Source organism: Pteropus vampyrus, unplaced genomic scaffold, assembly GCF_000151845.1.
Source record: "Pteropus vampyrus isolate Shadow unplaced genomic scaffold, Pvam_2.0 Scaffold194, whole genome shotgun sequence".
NCBI lineage: Eukaryota > Metazoa > Chordata > Mammalia > Chiroptera > Pteropodidae > Pteropus > Pteropus vampyrus.
Genome location: NW_011888975.1, coordinates 298,980 through 311,718, shown reverse-complemented (window position 1 = coordinate 311,718; position 12,739 = coordinate 298,980). Strand labels below are relative to the sequence as shown.

Here is a 12,739-nt window from a genome sequence, read left to right as displayed (position 1 = left end):
CACTGTCCAACTGAGGAATCAGAATGCTAGCGATACTTCCTCATATTTAAAAGCCATCCCCCACACGGAGTCAAAACACCCACCACACTTTTCACGTACCTATGACCATGCTCTTTACACACACATAGGTGAGGAAAGCTGACCGCGATATGAGGACATTGACGCCTCAATGGGCCTCGATAGCGGGCCTCAATGATGGCGTCAGATTTTCCCCAGGTCATGACTAAAACCATAACGATGAAAGCTAATGTGTAATTAGTGCTTATTGTGTATGAGGCACTCTTGTAAATGCTTTGTGTACGTGAAATAACTTAATTGTCTCAACGAGTCCACAAAGTAAACATTACTATCTTCATCCCTATTTTACAAGAGAAGCAGCTGAGGCATGGAGGGGATTAGTATCTTGCCTAAAGTCACACAGCTACTGGACGGTGACTCCAGAGTCTGTTGCTAGCCACTCTCCCATGCCATTGCCTGTAGACTCGTGATGAAATGAAGGTCATGGTGCTAGTGGTACCTTTTTCCCTTACATATGGCTGCTCCTGTGGTAGAGTGTTAGATTCAGAAATTTTAAAGATTATACGGACAGCTTTGCCCATTCTGTACATTTAGAACTTCTTCATACTAAGAATGAAAAATTACAGATCTAAGGCCCACGGTAATGAGGTGTGTGGCAGACTTGATTCTGGAACCCAAGGGTCTTACCTAAAGTACATGGCTCATGCTAGTACACCAGACCGGCTGGGTTTCAAAGGACACTTTAACTGTCGACTTGCAAATAAAGCTTACGCGATGAATTACACCAGACGAGTCGGCAGCAAAGTTGTCATTTCGCTCCTTGATCACAGCTGCCTGGAATCTAGATACTTTATGTTTGTAAAAACTTCAATAAGTCATTTTAAATGTCTTTTGAATAGCGATGTGGAGTTTCAGATCCCTTTGGGGTCGCAGTGAATAAGATTATAGCCCAGGCACCTGACACTGTGCCTGGCACAGTATAAGCTCCATGAAAACTTGTTGCTATCATCATAAACATTATTATATGATTTTAAAGTAGGAAAAAGACCTTGGAAAATAATTAATTTGAAGACTCCACTGCTGTTCATATGCAAGCTTTATTTTAATATTTTTATTAACTATTTAGCCTTCTAAAGAATAATGTTCGTGAGATTGTCATATTGCTTGATGTAACCTGTCCAACGACATTAGAAAGTACAAAAAAGCAGATGTCACCTAGTCACAGAAGAGCAATGTAAAGCTTACATTTGACCAGTTGTATTTTTCATACAAATATAAACATAATTATTCCTCATTGACCTGCATCAACCTTAGCACAGATAGGAACCAGATTAACACAGTTTTCTGAGTTTTAAGCTATGTCTAAAGAAGATGCAGGAGATACAAAAAATAATAAAAATAGATTTATGTACCATTCCTTGATGCTCTGAGATTTGCGACATGGCTCTGTAAATGGTTCTACATATAGTCAATTTCTTATTCTCTCCAAGTGTTTTCGTTAAGCAATCCTAGCTAATGTCCGAGAAAAATACCAGAATCTCAATGACTTAAAATACTAGAATTCTTGCATATAGAGACCAAACAGGTGTTTCTGATTGGTGACCAGAGAGGGGAAGAGTCTCTATTCCATGCAGTCAGTTACAGACCTGGGCCGAAGAAGGCTTCAGAGTTGTCCTGGAGGTCGCTGTCCAGCCAGTAGATAGGAGAAGAATGTAGATGATGGTAAATGGGATGGACTATGACTCTCATCCCATTGGTTAGAACTCAGTCACATGGCCACTTCGAACTGCAAGGGAGGCTGGGAGTCTCAGAAAGAAGAGGAAACTTTTTTTTTTTTGATTAGCAAATAGCCTCTATTAGTGTAAACCTTAATTTTCTTCTTATTCAAATGGCAAATATGCCTTTTTTTCAACCTTTCTTAAGCCCATAGAATTTCCAATAATAAAACAAAAAGCTACATGCCTACCATTTCACACACATCATAAAGTCTTCACCATTATTTGCTGATCATGCAAGTTACGTCATTTATCTTATTTTTATTGCACGCTCCTACATTTTTATCTTTCTCTACTTCCCTTGGACTCTTTTATGGCTTTGGTTTCTGTGAAATAAGCTCTTAAGGACAGGGACTGTGATTTCCACAAGTGGTAACTGAAGATTAGTAAACGTCTTGAAAACGCCATGAACTCTAAACTCTGCTTGGTGCTTCATTTAATTCTTACAACAATCCTATTTGTACAATGGCGGAGCAGGGGAGGCAATGAGTAGGGGACCTACGATTAATTAATTAGCCAAAGGACACAGCTGATAGGTGATGGCAAAGTTCTGCCTTGAACTCAAGCCTCTATGGGGTCCCAATTTGGGGGTTTATGCTGGTCGTTTTGTCCTGCGGCCCTCCTCCTTCTCTTGGATCCCCAGAACACCTAGCACAGTGGTAGGCAGCTGGTAAAAAAAAAAAAAAAAAATACTTGTTCAAATAAATGGAATTGAATCTCATTTACCCTCAAGTTTGATAAACCTCTAGCGTAAATCTACTTTCTTGAAGGACACTTAAATCGTCCCTTTCTTGAGTTCTTGTCTTCCTCATGCCTGCGTTATTTTTGCTTCTCCCTCCCCTACCTTGCCTCCTTTCTTTTCTTGGTGCTCTCAAGGGCCATTTCAGCCCCACTGAGAAGGAAGCTTTTAAAATTTAGGAAGTTATAGAAAGCACTGTACTGCCACTTAGCCACTTGAGAATTTCTGGCAAAAGTCTAACGAAGAGCATGACTTATTGTAATTTGGGAGACTTTTCTGTCTTATTTTCTTTATGGGAAAAACTATTTTTTCCGGCCAGTCCTTCTTGTGAAACAGGGATCTAGACTCAGCCGTCTGCATATCTAGACTTAGCACGGACGCTATTTCTTCTCCAATCTCCTTAGCTAGACTTTATTCCTCTTCCAGAAAGACTCCTGTTGAAAGGAATGTCAATTATACTTTCAATTGATTCTAAATTAACAGGGCAGTCTGCCAAGCCAAAAGGAAGTCATGCTTTTTTTTTTTTTGGTATAAGACCAGCTGGCTGAAGCCTGTCCTTACCAGTGTCTCCAGCTTGTAAGCACATGGCCAGGCTATAGACTCAGAATGAATGCTGCAGTTTTCTTGCAGTCTGTATAAAGTACTTCGTTCTGTGTTCAAGAAAGTTGTGGGCGGGTAACTAATAACAGGCTAATTGCCTTTTTGTAGGTAGTTAATTATGGTTTATGAGGCTTGTCTAACAAATTATATTCATAAGCAATAACTACCTTCAGAAAACAGGAAAACTTTGGGACTTTGGGGAGTTATTTCAAAAATACCCACCTGGACAAAAATTTTTAAAAAAATCAGAGGGCAGTAGGGAGCAGGAGGAAGGGTTGCTGCACCTGGACTTATAGAAGGAATATTTCACTATTTAATGAGGAAATATTATTAATGAAAGTACTCTCTCCTTCAGATATTGCATCACTATGGGGAAAAAAGAAACGTGGGCCCAGTGTGAAGATTTGATAAATAATATCAATGTTTTATCTCTGTATCTGCTAAGTTGCTTCTAAATAAATCATTTATTTATACACACACACAAAAAAATATTTACTGGCCAACTTGATATGCTTAGAAGTATGCCAAGTACAGAAACTCATCTTCATGGTGCTCGAGGAGAAAAGTCGCATCAAATCACTATATTGAAAAATAGAAAATACTAAGTGTCATGAATTTTACAATATATAATAGGAACCCAAAGAAAAGAAAAGATTCCTTCTTTTTAGTGGAATTAAAGAAGACCTTAATGGCACAATTTTCTTTCAGCTGTGCCTTGAATGATGACTATACATTCAATTTATTCTACATCATACACAACACAGTTTCAGTATAGCAACACTGCTTGGGTCTCGTCGATACGATTAGCGACAACAGTTTAAAATATATTTTGAACAAAACCTCCCCATTTTCCCCTACCCTACTTCTGGCCTGTAGTACTGTAAGAGAATAACTTTCTGTTGTTTTAAGACAGTTAGTTGTGGTAATTTGTTATGGCGGAAATAGGACACCACGAGAGCGTTGATCTCAAAGAGTCTGGTGATATTTTTGCCAAGACACCTGTTGAATTCTTTCCCTTTTTTTGAGTTCAGTAATTTGACTGTGATATGCCTTGATATTGATCATTCAGGGTCAGTATTCCCCAGTATGAACTATGCTTTTCAATATGCGGTTTCAAATCTTTTCTATTTTAGAAGAGTGTTTTTAAGTTACAGTTTTTTTAATTTCTTCAGTTTTCTGTATTAGTTTTCTTCTTCAAGGACTCCTGTTATCTCATATACTGGGTCTTTGCCTAGTCTCAATACTGTCACTTTCTCTGGAACATTGGACCCGTGAAGACAAGCTGGTAGTCTCTCTGGAGACTACCGACTTTGGCCCTGGTAACTTGTAAGAGAAATTATATCCCTTTACCAGAGAGCTGCACAAATGCCTGGCCCAGGACCTGGAGAAGCTGTGAAAGGATGTCTGGAAGGAGCTAGATGAGCTGTAGTCTCGGGCATTGCCCTACAGAAACACAGTGAGCCAGCAGGTCAGAAACAGTGGCTGTGAGTTGCCACAGTGCCTCACATGTGCTCCAAACTCTTCAGTATAAAAATGGCTGCTCCTTCATTTCCACTTCCGAAATCTCATGCAAACGTCTCCCTGTAACTATACAGGAAAAAGAATTCTAGGAATTATACCTCGTACAAACCCACCACAGTTCGCCCCTTGTCAACGTGACATCTTTAATGCTACTTTACTTTCAAATAAAGACCATAGCAAAATATTTCTTCCACCCAATGATGCAGCTATTCCTTGTGCAACCAAAAACATCTTGGCTCCGCCCCCACCCCCCGCCCCACAATAAAGATACAAATTTCATTTATCCACCTTTGGACAATGTTTATTCCTTTTCAAGCTGAGTCACACTCCCTCTTTAATATTCTGTAACTTAAAATATAAGATGCGAAGGTAACTATGATTAACACCTGTTAGTGGCAGAGGAATGGACAGTGGAAGCAAAACATTGGTTAATACATATATAAATATGGTCATATCAAAATAAGGAATAAATACACTTAACTATTATTGTCCTCATTTCTGAAATCGGTCACGTGGTCATAGATGCATAGATGGTAACGTTGACTTCCTTTTTCTACTGTCCAGTCTCAACTCATTGGCCCCTGCCAATATTTCTGATTTCAAGCAGAGCTGGTTTTTTCCAATATCCAGATCTTGAGTGAAATGTCATATCCTCAATGAGATCACTTCCCAATTTAAAGTAGATTACCTCTTTTTTTTTTTTAACATAGTACTCTGTTTTTTTCTTGTTTTTGCTCGTTCCTTATTTCTTCATGGCTCTCAAAACAACAGTATTTTTAAACAACTAAACAAATGAAATCCTCTCTTTATCTACCACCCACATCCTGCTAATCACCAGGTCTTATTAGTTATTCATTCCTGACATTTTTCGGATCCATTCCATTCTTTACCGTCATCAACACTCAGTTTCTTATCTGATATCCTGGCTTCTAGCTTCTCTCTACTCCGGTTACTACTACGCACTATACTCAATAATTAGTAGGGAAAAAAAACTATTTTATATTTGTCTTTATATTTCCAGTGCCTCTCACAGTAGGCACATAGTAACACACAGTAGTTCGATAATTATTTGTGGGCGAATGGATGAAATAGCATTAGTTATATCAGGAATGTTGGATAAGAAGTCTACTGATGCTGTCTCTGGCCTCCTGATCTTATGAATTCAGTACTCTAAGGACAAAAATTCATAGAGAAAATTATTTTGGACTTTCACATGTGGGCTTTTTCAAAAAAACACTGTGTATTTGACCTCTCATGAAGTAAGATATAACTATGAATGGAATGAGAATTGTTCATCACTCACCTAAAAGAACTGTGTTTGCATCCATTTTCAAGGGTTGGAAACAGTGTGAACATGATTATGGGGCTAGAAATAGGGTTGATGAAAAAATATAACAATAACATGGTATACTTCTCGATGCCTTTTATTGATCAGATAGGTTTTTGAAGTGCAACTGGGTAACGTGTGTGTCTTAGGGGGAGGGTGGAAATAGACATAACTGTTGGGGAAAATTTCTGTGTACTGCCTAACAACTGCTTGATTTATAATAGTAAGTGAAATTTTTGTAAATTGAAAGGTTCACGTTGCCTTAAGGAGTGGTCATGGGATTATATGTTACTTCTTGAATCTGATTATCAGGGGAGGACATAGCTTGTCACTTAAAAAGAGTATGTACTAAATAAAAGGAGAGAGCTGGACTGAAGTGGCCTTTAGAGATTACATCCTGCTTATATTTCTATAATATCGAGTCTTCCTGTTGAATATTTTGTTATTATTCTTCTTCTTTTAACCTCAAACCTCAAAAACCAAAGAAGGTCAAGACCACATAAATCAGGAGGAAAATGAAAGGTCTTTTCTATCCATCAGCAATAGAGAATGTATATGAAAGCAAAAGTATTTGCTCAATCTTGGTGTGACTCCAAAGAAAACCAAATGCTGAAAGTCTGTGTTTCAGCTCCTAGCATCCCTCGGTTCCCTCCCCTAGACAAGCCATAGGAAGATGAACAGAACCAAGCAGCTCCCTTAACCAAAAGGCCGCTCAAGGCCCGTGTTTAACCATGCCCCCAGCACAGTGGCTCCAGATTCTCAAGGGCACTGGCAGAATGGTAGAACACCATGGTTGCTGGGCATCCTCTTCCAGAAGCAACTCCCTGCCTGCTTCAGTTCTGGATTAAATGCTTCCCTAGTGGTCCCCCAGGCATCCGTCAGAACTATAGGGCCTTAAGTCTCGTGCCCTCAAAACTGGAATGAACCATCTGACCAGTTTGTTCTTGGGGAAAATGGTGATCGTAAAGCATTCATAGACTTCAAGTGTGTCATCTCTCCGAAATAATATTTACATTTAAATTTTAACAACATTTTCCCATGTCTCGATCCCCTAGATCATGAATTGAATGAGTGATTATAAAAGCTACCGTGATCCATTACTAAAGATGCTATTGTGGAAGCTTCCAGGCCACCCACATGCTCTGCGATGAAGGCTACTGCAGGGAAAAGAAAATTGTAGATGATAGATAGATAGATAGATAGATAGATAGATAGATAGATAGATAGATAGATAGATAGATAGATGATAGATAGATGATGGATGGATGGATGATAAGGAGATAGATAATAATAGATGATAGATAGGTAATAGATAGATAGATAGATAGATAGATAGATAGATAGATAGATGGATGATAAAGAGATAGAAAATGATAGATGATAGGTAAGTAGACAGATGATAGGCAATTCTAAAACACTGCCAAAAATAATTAATTTTAGAAACAGAATGTATTTAAGTCATAAACACATATGCAGAGTGATTGAAATCCTCACAGATTATTTTTTAGCACTCACAACATGTGAGGTTGATATTTTAAAATGCCATTTTTTAAAAAAATAATATTTAAAAACCACCCAGTATGGTCTTTATTGAACTTTTACTATGAATTTAATGAGAAGCTCTCTGTACGTCTTTTGCCAAAAGTATTAAAAACTTGGTTCTTATGACATTCCTTTATTTATTTTCTTCTAGTAAAAGTAATGTGAAGCTTTTGTTCAACTGAGAGAAAGTGAGATATTCATACGAACTGGGCCAAAATGAAAAGTGATATTGATAAGAACTTAGGCTCTTGCCCCAAATCCTGATAAATTCTCCTTATTCAAAAATGTTCAGTGTCTTTCTCTCCAGAACATGATCCAGAATTCCCAGCTGTGTCTTTAATGCCTCCAATATTTTATCCTCCAACTACCCCTGGATCCTTATCTCCAACCACGAGCAAGTGCAAATTCCTATCTTAGAAAACCGGACGTGCTCAATAAAGACTGAGTGAGCGCCATAACCACAGTGGCCGCTCTCGGTCCCCATGAGACCCCATGAGAATTCCTACCCCTCGGCCTTTGCACACACTGTTTTTCCCCTGCTGTGTCCTTCCGTCGTCTTCTCCAGCCTCACTCCTACGGAGCTCTTCCATTATGCTTCAGGGACCTCTTCATCCCTGAGGGCCATATTTCTGCTGTTCATTTGGCACTTACTTTTCTGCCTTATGGAGTAGGTGGCATTTTTAAGTTAATAATTGTTAGATATTAAGACCAACTATGTCCCAAGCAATATACTAGGGACTCTTAGGTTCATAGTAACCCCGAAGGTATATATTGATATCCCCCGTTTATGGATAAGGAAAGTAAATTTTAAAGTGGCTTAACAGAAAGAAGAGGGCAGGGAGAGAGGGAAAGGAAGGGAGGGAGGGAGGGAGTGAAGGAAAGAAGGAAAGAAAAAGATAAAATAAAAGAAGTAAAAAGAATAGAAAAGAAAAGAAATTCATCGAACTAATTCTTAATCCAACTGGACTCACCGAGGCCCGTCGGGCTGGCGAGCTCACTGCAGCAGTCTAAAAGAGAGCTAATGAGGAGAAGCCACAGTCCGCAGGTGCGTGGGTGGGGACAGGCCGAGGGAAGAAGGTAGGATGATACTGAGGCTTCTGGCTCTAGGAATGATTATGGTGCCTCTAACCAACATCACGAACCAGGAGAAGAGATGGGCTTGGTGAGGAAGAGGACGGTCTGTTTGGAGCATCTTGTGTAGATCCTGTGCATGTGACACCCACAGGGAGCTGCCCAGTGGCGGAGTATCCTGGCTAAGGGCAGAATCTTTGGTGCCAAGCATCCCTGGTCTTGAATCCAAGGTCCACCACTTATTAGCTACGTGCCTTTGTGTAACTTACCTTTTAGAGTCTCGGGTTCTCATATGCTAAATAGGAACAATAATACCTACCTCGAAGAGTTGTTAGGAAGATAGAATTAAACGATTCATATGAAATGGCTAATATGAATGCCTGGCGTGTCGTAAGTACTCAGTAAATGGCATTTTTATTACTAATAACACAGAAAGTGCGGCAGCGGCATGGAAGACATCCAAGCTGGGGACTGGTTTTAGACATCGCTGGTGCGTGAGCAGGGGTCGAAGGCAGAAGAGTTGATGAAATGGCCAAGTGTCTAGAACGGAGATCACAACTTGGCCAGGCAGCAGACAAGCAGACAAGTGAAGCGAGTCAGTATAAGCGTATTTGCACAGTGTACGGATTGGAGGGGGCTGGAATCTCTGGGGAAACGGAGCGTGTTCCAGAGAAGGAGGCTGCTACTCGGCTTGAGATGATTGCCACCATTCCAAAATTGAGCTCAGCACCTGTTTTGTTTTGTTTTATTTTGTCAAAAGGAACCAGAAATGTCCCAATGTTTAAAAATTGACAACTAAATTCAATTTGAATACACACATAGGCCAGATGGTGGCTTGTTGGCCGCCAGCCTGTGACTTCAGGAGGAGAGGAAGAACAGGGCCAACGATGAGGCCCTGAGGAAGGTTAAGCGGGCAGAGGACGGAGAGGTGAAGGAGAGCGGGGAGGGCAGAGAAAAGAGCACGAAAGAGCCGCCAGGACAGAGCTCAGAGAGCTCAGGGCCAAGGAGCATCTCCAGGAGCAGAGAGGCGCCAGCACCGTCAGAGGAGGCACAGGGGTCACGGTGGCCAACTGTGCACACAAAGCCCCCAGGATCTGGGACCTCTTCTTGACCCTGCAGGTGTAATCACTGCTAAGGAGAGGGACATATTGCTCAAAGAGGCCATTCCAGGGTGCAGAACGAGGCAAGAAGTCCTGAGGAAAAGAACGGCAGCGGTGGAATTTGATTTGAGCCAGCTTCCTGCACTGTGGGGACGACCCCCGAGGACTTCCGGCCAGTGTCTTCTCAGCAGCAAAGGTGCAGTTTGGCAGTTTTACCATTCACTGGCCGTCGTCTGATGGCTGAAATCAGAGGCAGATAGGAAACCCGAAAGTTGGCCCTATCCTCCCCTCGTCGGGGAATTAGCTGATCATAATGAGGAAAAGGAAGAGAAGAATCAATAAAAAACTCCAACGCCCTCACCAGGAGTGAATTCTGAGATCTTTTATTCGTTTCCGTGTAAATACCAATATTATTATTAGCCAAATTATTAATATCAATATTAATACTTTCTGAGAGCCAGGAAAGCACTAAATACAAAATTAGGGCTTAGAATAGGGGACCTACCCAGCAGGCTTAAGGACAAATTATGATTCCGATCAGGACGGGAATGCCTTAAACCAGCCCCTAAATAAAAAGTCGCTGAGTAACAATTGGTAACTGCTCTCGAAGGTCTCGCCAAGAAGGCTGAGGGAAGGCTGTTAACGTGTCCGGGAAAGAAAAGAGTCCACATAGTAAAAGAGAGGGTTATACATCTTGACTCGGCAGCCAGTACACAGACACTTATTACAGACTTTCACAGTTAGCGCCACGAGCATTAAGATCCCAAGGGATTAATTAACAACAGTGGAATGTAGAATTGAAAAACGGGAAATTATTTGTCTAAAGTTAGTCACTGAGTTAAATTCAGAATTCCAGTCTCCGGACTGCTCATTCAGTCCTTCTGTTGAACTCCGTTGTGTCCAGAGGAAAAGTTCATTATTCCTTTGAAGGAATGACTTAGGGGGACATGCGTATTTTGATGGGTGACAGGTGAGGGGTAGGGGGGAGTGGCAGAAATATCCCCATGTGGCTGCAGGAGGCCAGCACGGGAAGAATAGGCCATGTGTACCCACAGGGAGCGGGTACCTGTGAGGGGGCCCCATGACGACCGAGACAGACAACCCACAGAACAGTCGCGCTCAGGCCTGGGACGTGCACGTCCACGTGAAACACAGCCAGAAATTCCAAACTTAAAAAGGTAAACATGTTTCCTTAAATATCATCTATAGTCATAAACATTTATGTATTAGATATCTCTCATTGAGTAATGTCAACTTTGCAGACCGTAGTCAATACAAAAGAAGTACACACATGCACACGCACACACACGCACACTCACACGCACATATTTAAATCCTCTGAGTAGTTGAGACAGACTGACAGAATATCTTTCTCGAAACGATTCGTTTAGGGCGTTATCCCGATGCCTGGTCCACTCTAGGCCGTCCGTTTGTTTACCCGCAGTAATGATTACGATTATGTCAGTGCCCTGGCCACCGCTTAGACATCGATGACTCTTATCTGATGCGCCACTTCTCTGAGTTCGCTTCCTTTAATTTGGCATTTATTTATGTCTCCACAACAGGTTAAAATAGAAGAGGGGGGATAGAGTTGGAGATAGACACTGAAGAGGAGGTGGAAACGGACAGGAAAAGAAAAATCCAAATGCGATCGAGGCCATTGAGCGTAGGGGCAAACTGCCTTCCGTCTTTCTGGAGAGTCTGAAGATACCACTGTATTGTGGCACAGCGTCATCACTGTGACGACACAGAATCATCCAGAAAAACTGTTTGATATATTGTGCATTCTATTTAAAATGACAGGGAAACATTGGCTACCATTAAAAAGAAATTTGTCAAAAACTTTGAGAGCTTACAAATCATCTAGAAATTTGACTTACGAAAAATTTCATTTGTCCACAATGCCATGTAAATCTGATACATCAAGAGGGACATTGAAACTGAAAATAAGGGGGTCTTATTCCTCTGAAAGCATTGAAAGTTGAATCCTCTAGGCTCAATTATCATTGTGGGACCCTACACGATATTATGGTGTTTCTAGACCGAGATCACTGTGTTTCATAAGATACAATAGGTTCTCGGTGTCTCTTGAAATAAAGTTGCATCTAATACCAGAATTGCCTCCTTTCTGAAACTAGCCATGTGGGGTATGTGTACAGGGCGCGGGACTGAGGGTGTATCAGCAGAAGCAGGAGGGTGCACACAAATGGAAAGAACGCATTTCCTCCCCAGACTGTGTAAATTCTTGGCGACATTTACCCTGAGAGGTCCAGTTCCACTGCTCTCCCGTGCGCTAAAGATATTCTCTCACTTTCCCAAATTAGAAAAATCTCTCGGTTTTCCTTAGATTATCGAGTAGATTTTTTCAAAGCCTCACATCCCAAGATGGTTTTTTTTTGCGAGGAAATTTCTACTAAGAACACTTGGAGGCCGAGAAAGCAAAGCGGTAAAGAAACAGCCCAGCGCTCCGAGTAGTCTTCAGCCGCCCACGTTCAAAGCCAGGGCGCCGTTCGTGAGTCGATTTTCCTTCTGAACGTCACCAAAGGAGAGAGGTATTTAGGACACACGCAAACTGCGACCAGTTGCATCTTGGCGAGGCAGCTTTGGCTGCCAGGAGTAGGTCCATGCCACCTTTGGCAGATCGATAAGCCCTCTCCTGGGTCCTTTCCATTTTGACGATGCCAGATGTCAAATTCCCAGCAGATAGTAGTCCAGTGTCTTTTTCAATAAAGAAAGTTTCTTCTGACGAATTCTTGACCAATGGAAACAGGGTGTCTTAAGGAAGAGGCCCTGCATATTCTCGTTCTGCAGAAGTACCTTATATACTTGAGGCAGTTGTGAGGGATGAGGGCTGGGGATTTAAAAGATATGAGGATAAATAAAGTTAAGTGACATGTACAATAAGTTTTAAATATCCCTGAGTCGGGGCGGGGGAATCTTCTTCCGGTCACAGCCTGTGTGGCCATCTACGGGGGCTGAGCTGGGATGACTCCCACTTCCAAGGAAGCATCAGTGTCCTGTCCACCCCTGATGTGACACTCACGCT

The 12,739-nt window shown here is 41.4% G+C and overlaps 1 protein-coding gene across 2 annotated transcripts in view; it reads right to left on the bottom strand.

The window, feature by feature from the left end:
* Nucleotides 1-10,149: 10,149 nt before the first annotated feature.
* The window catches only part of TNFSF4 (TNF superfamily member 4), a 26,937-nt gene continuing 24,347 nt past the window's right edge, over nt 10,150-12,739 (bottom strand). For both annotated transcript variants that reach the window (XM_011371696.2, XM_023537588.1), the window contains exon 4: nt 10,150-12,725. The gene's annotated coding sequence lies outside the window, so the exon portion shown is untranslated. The remainder of the gene's footprint in view (nt 12,726-12,739) is intronic.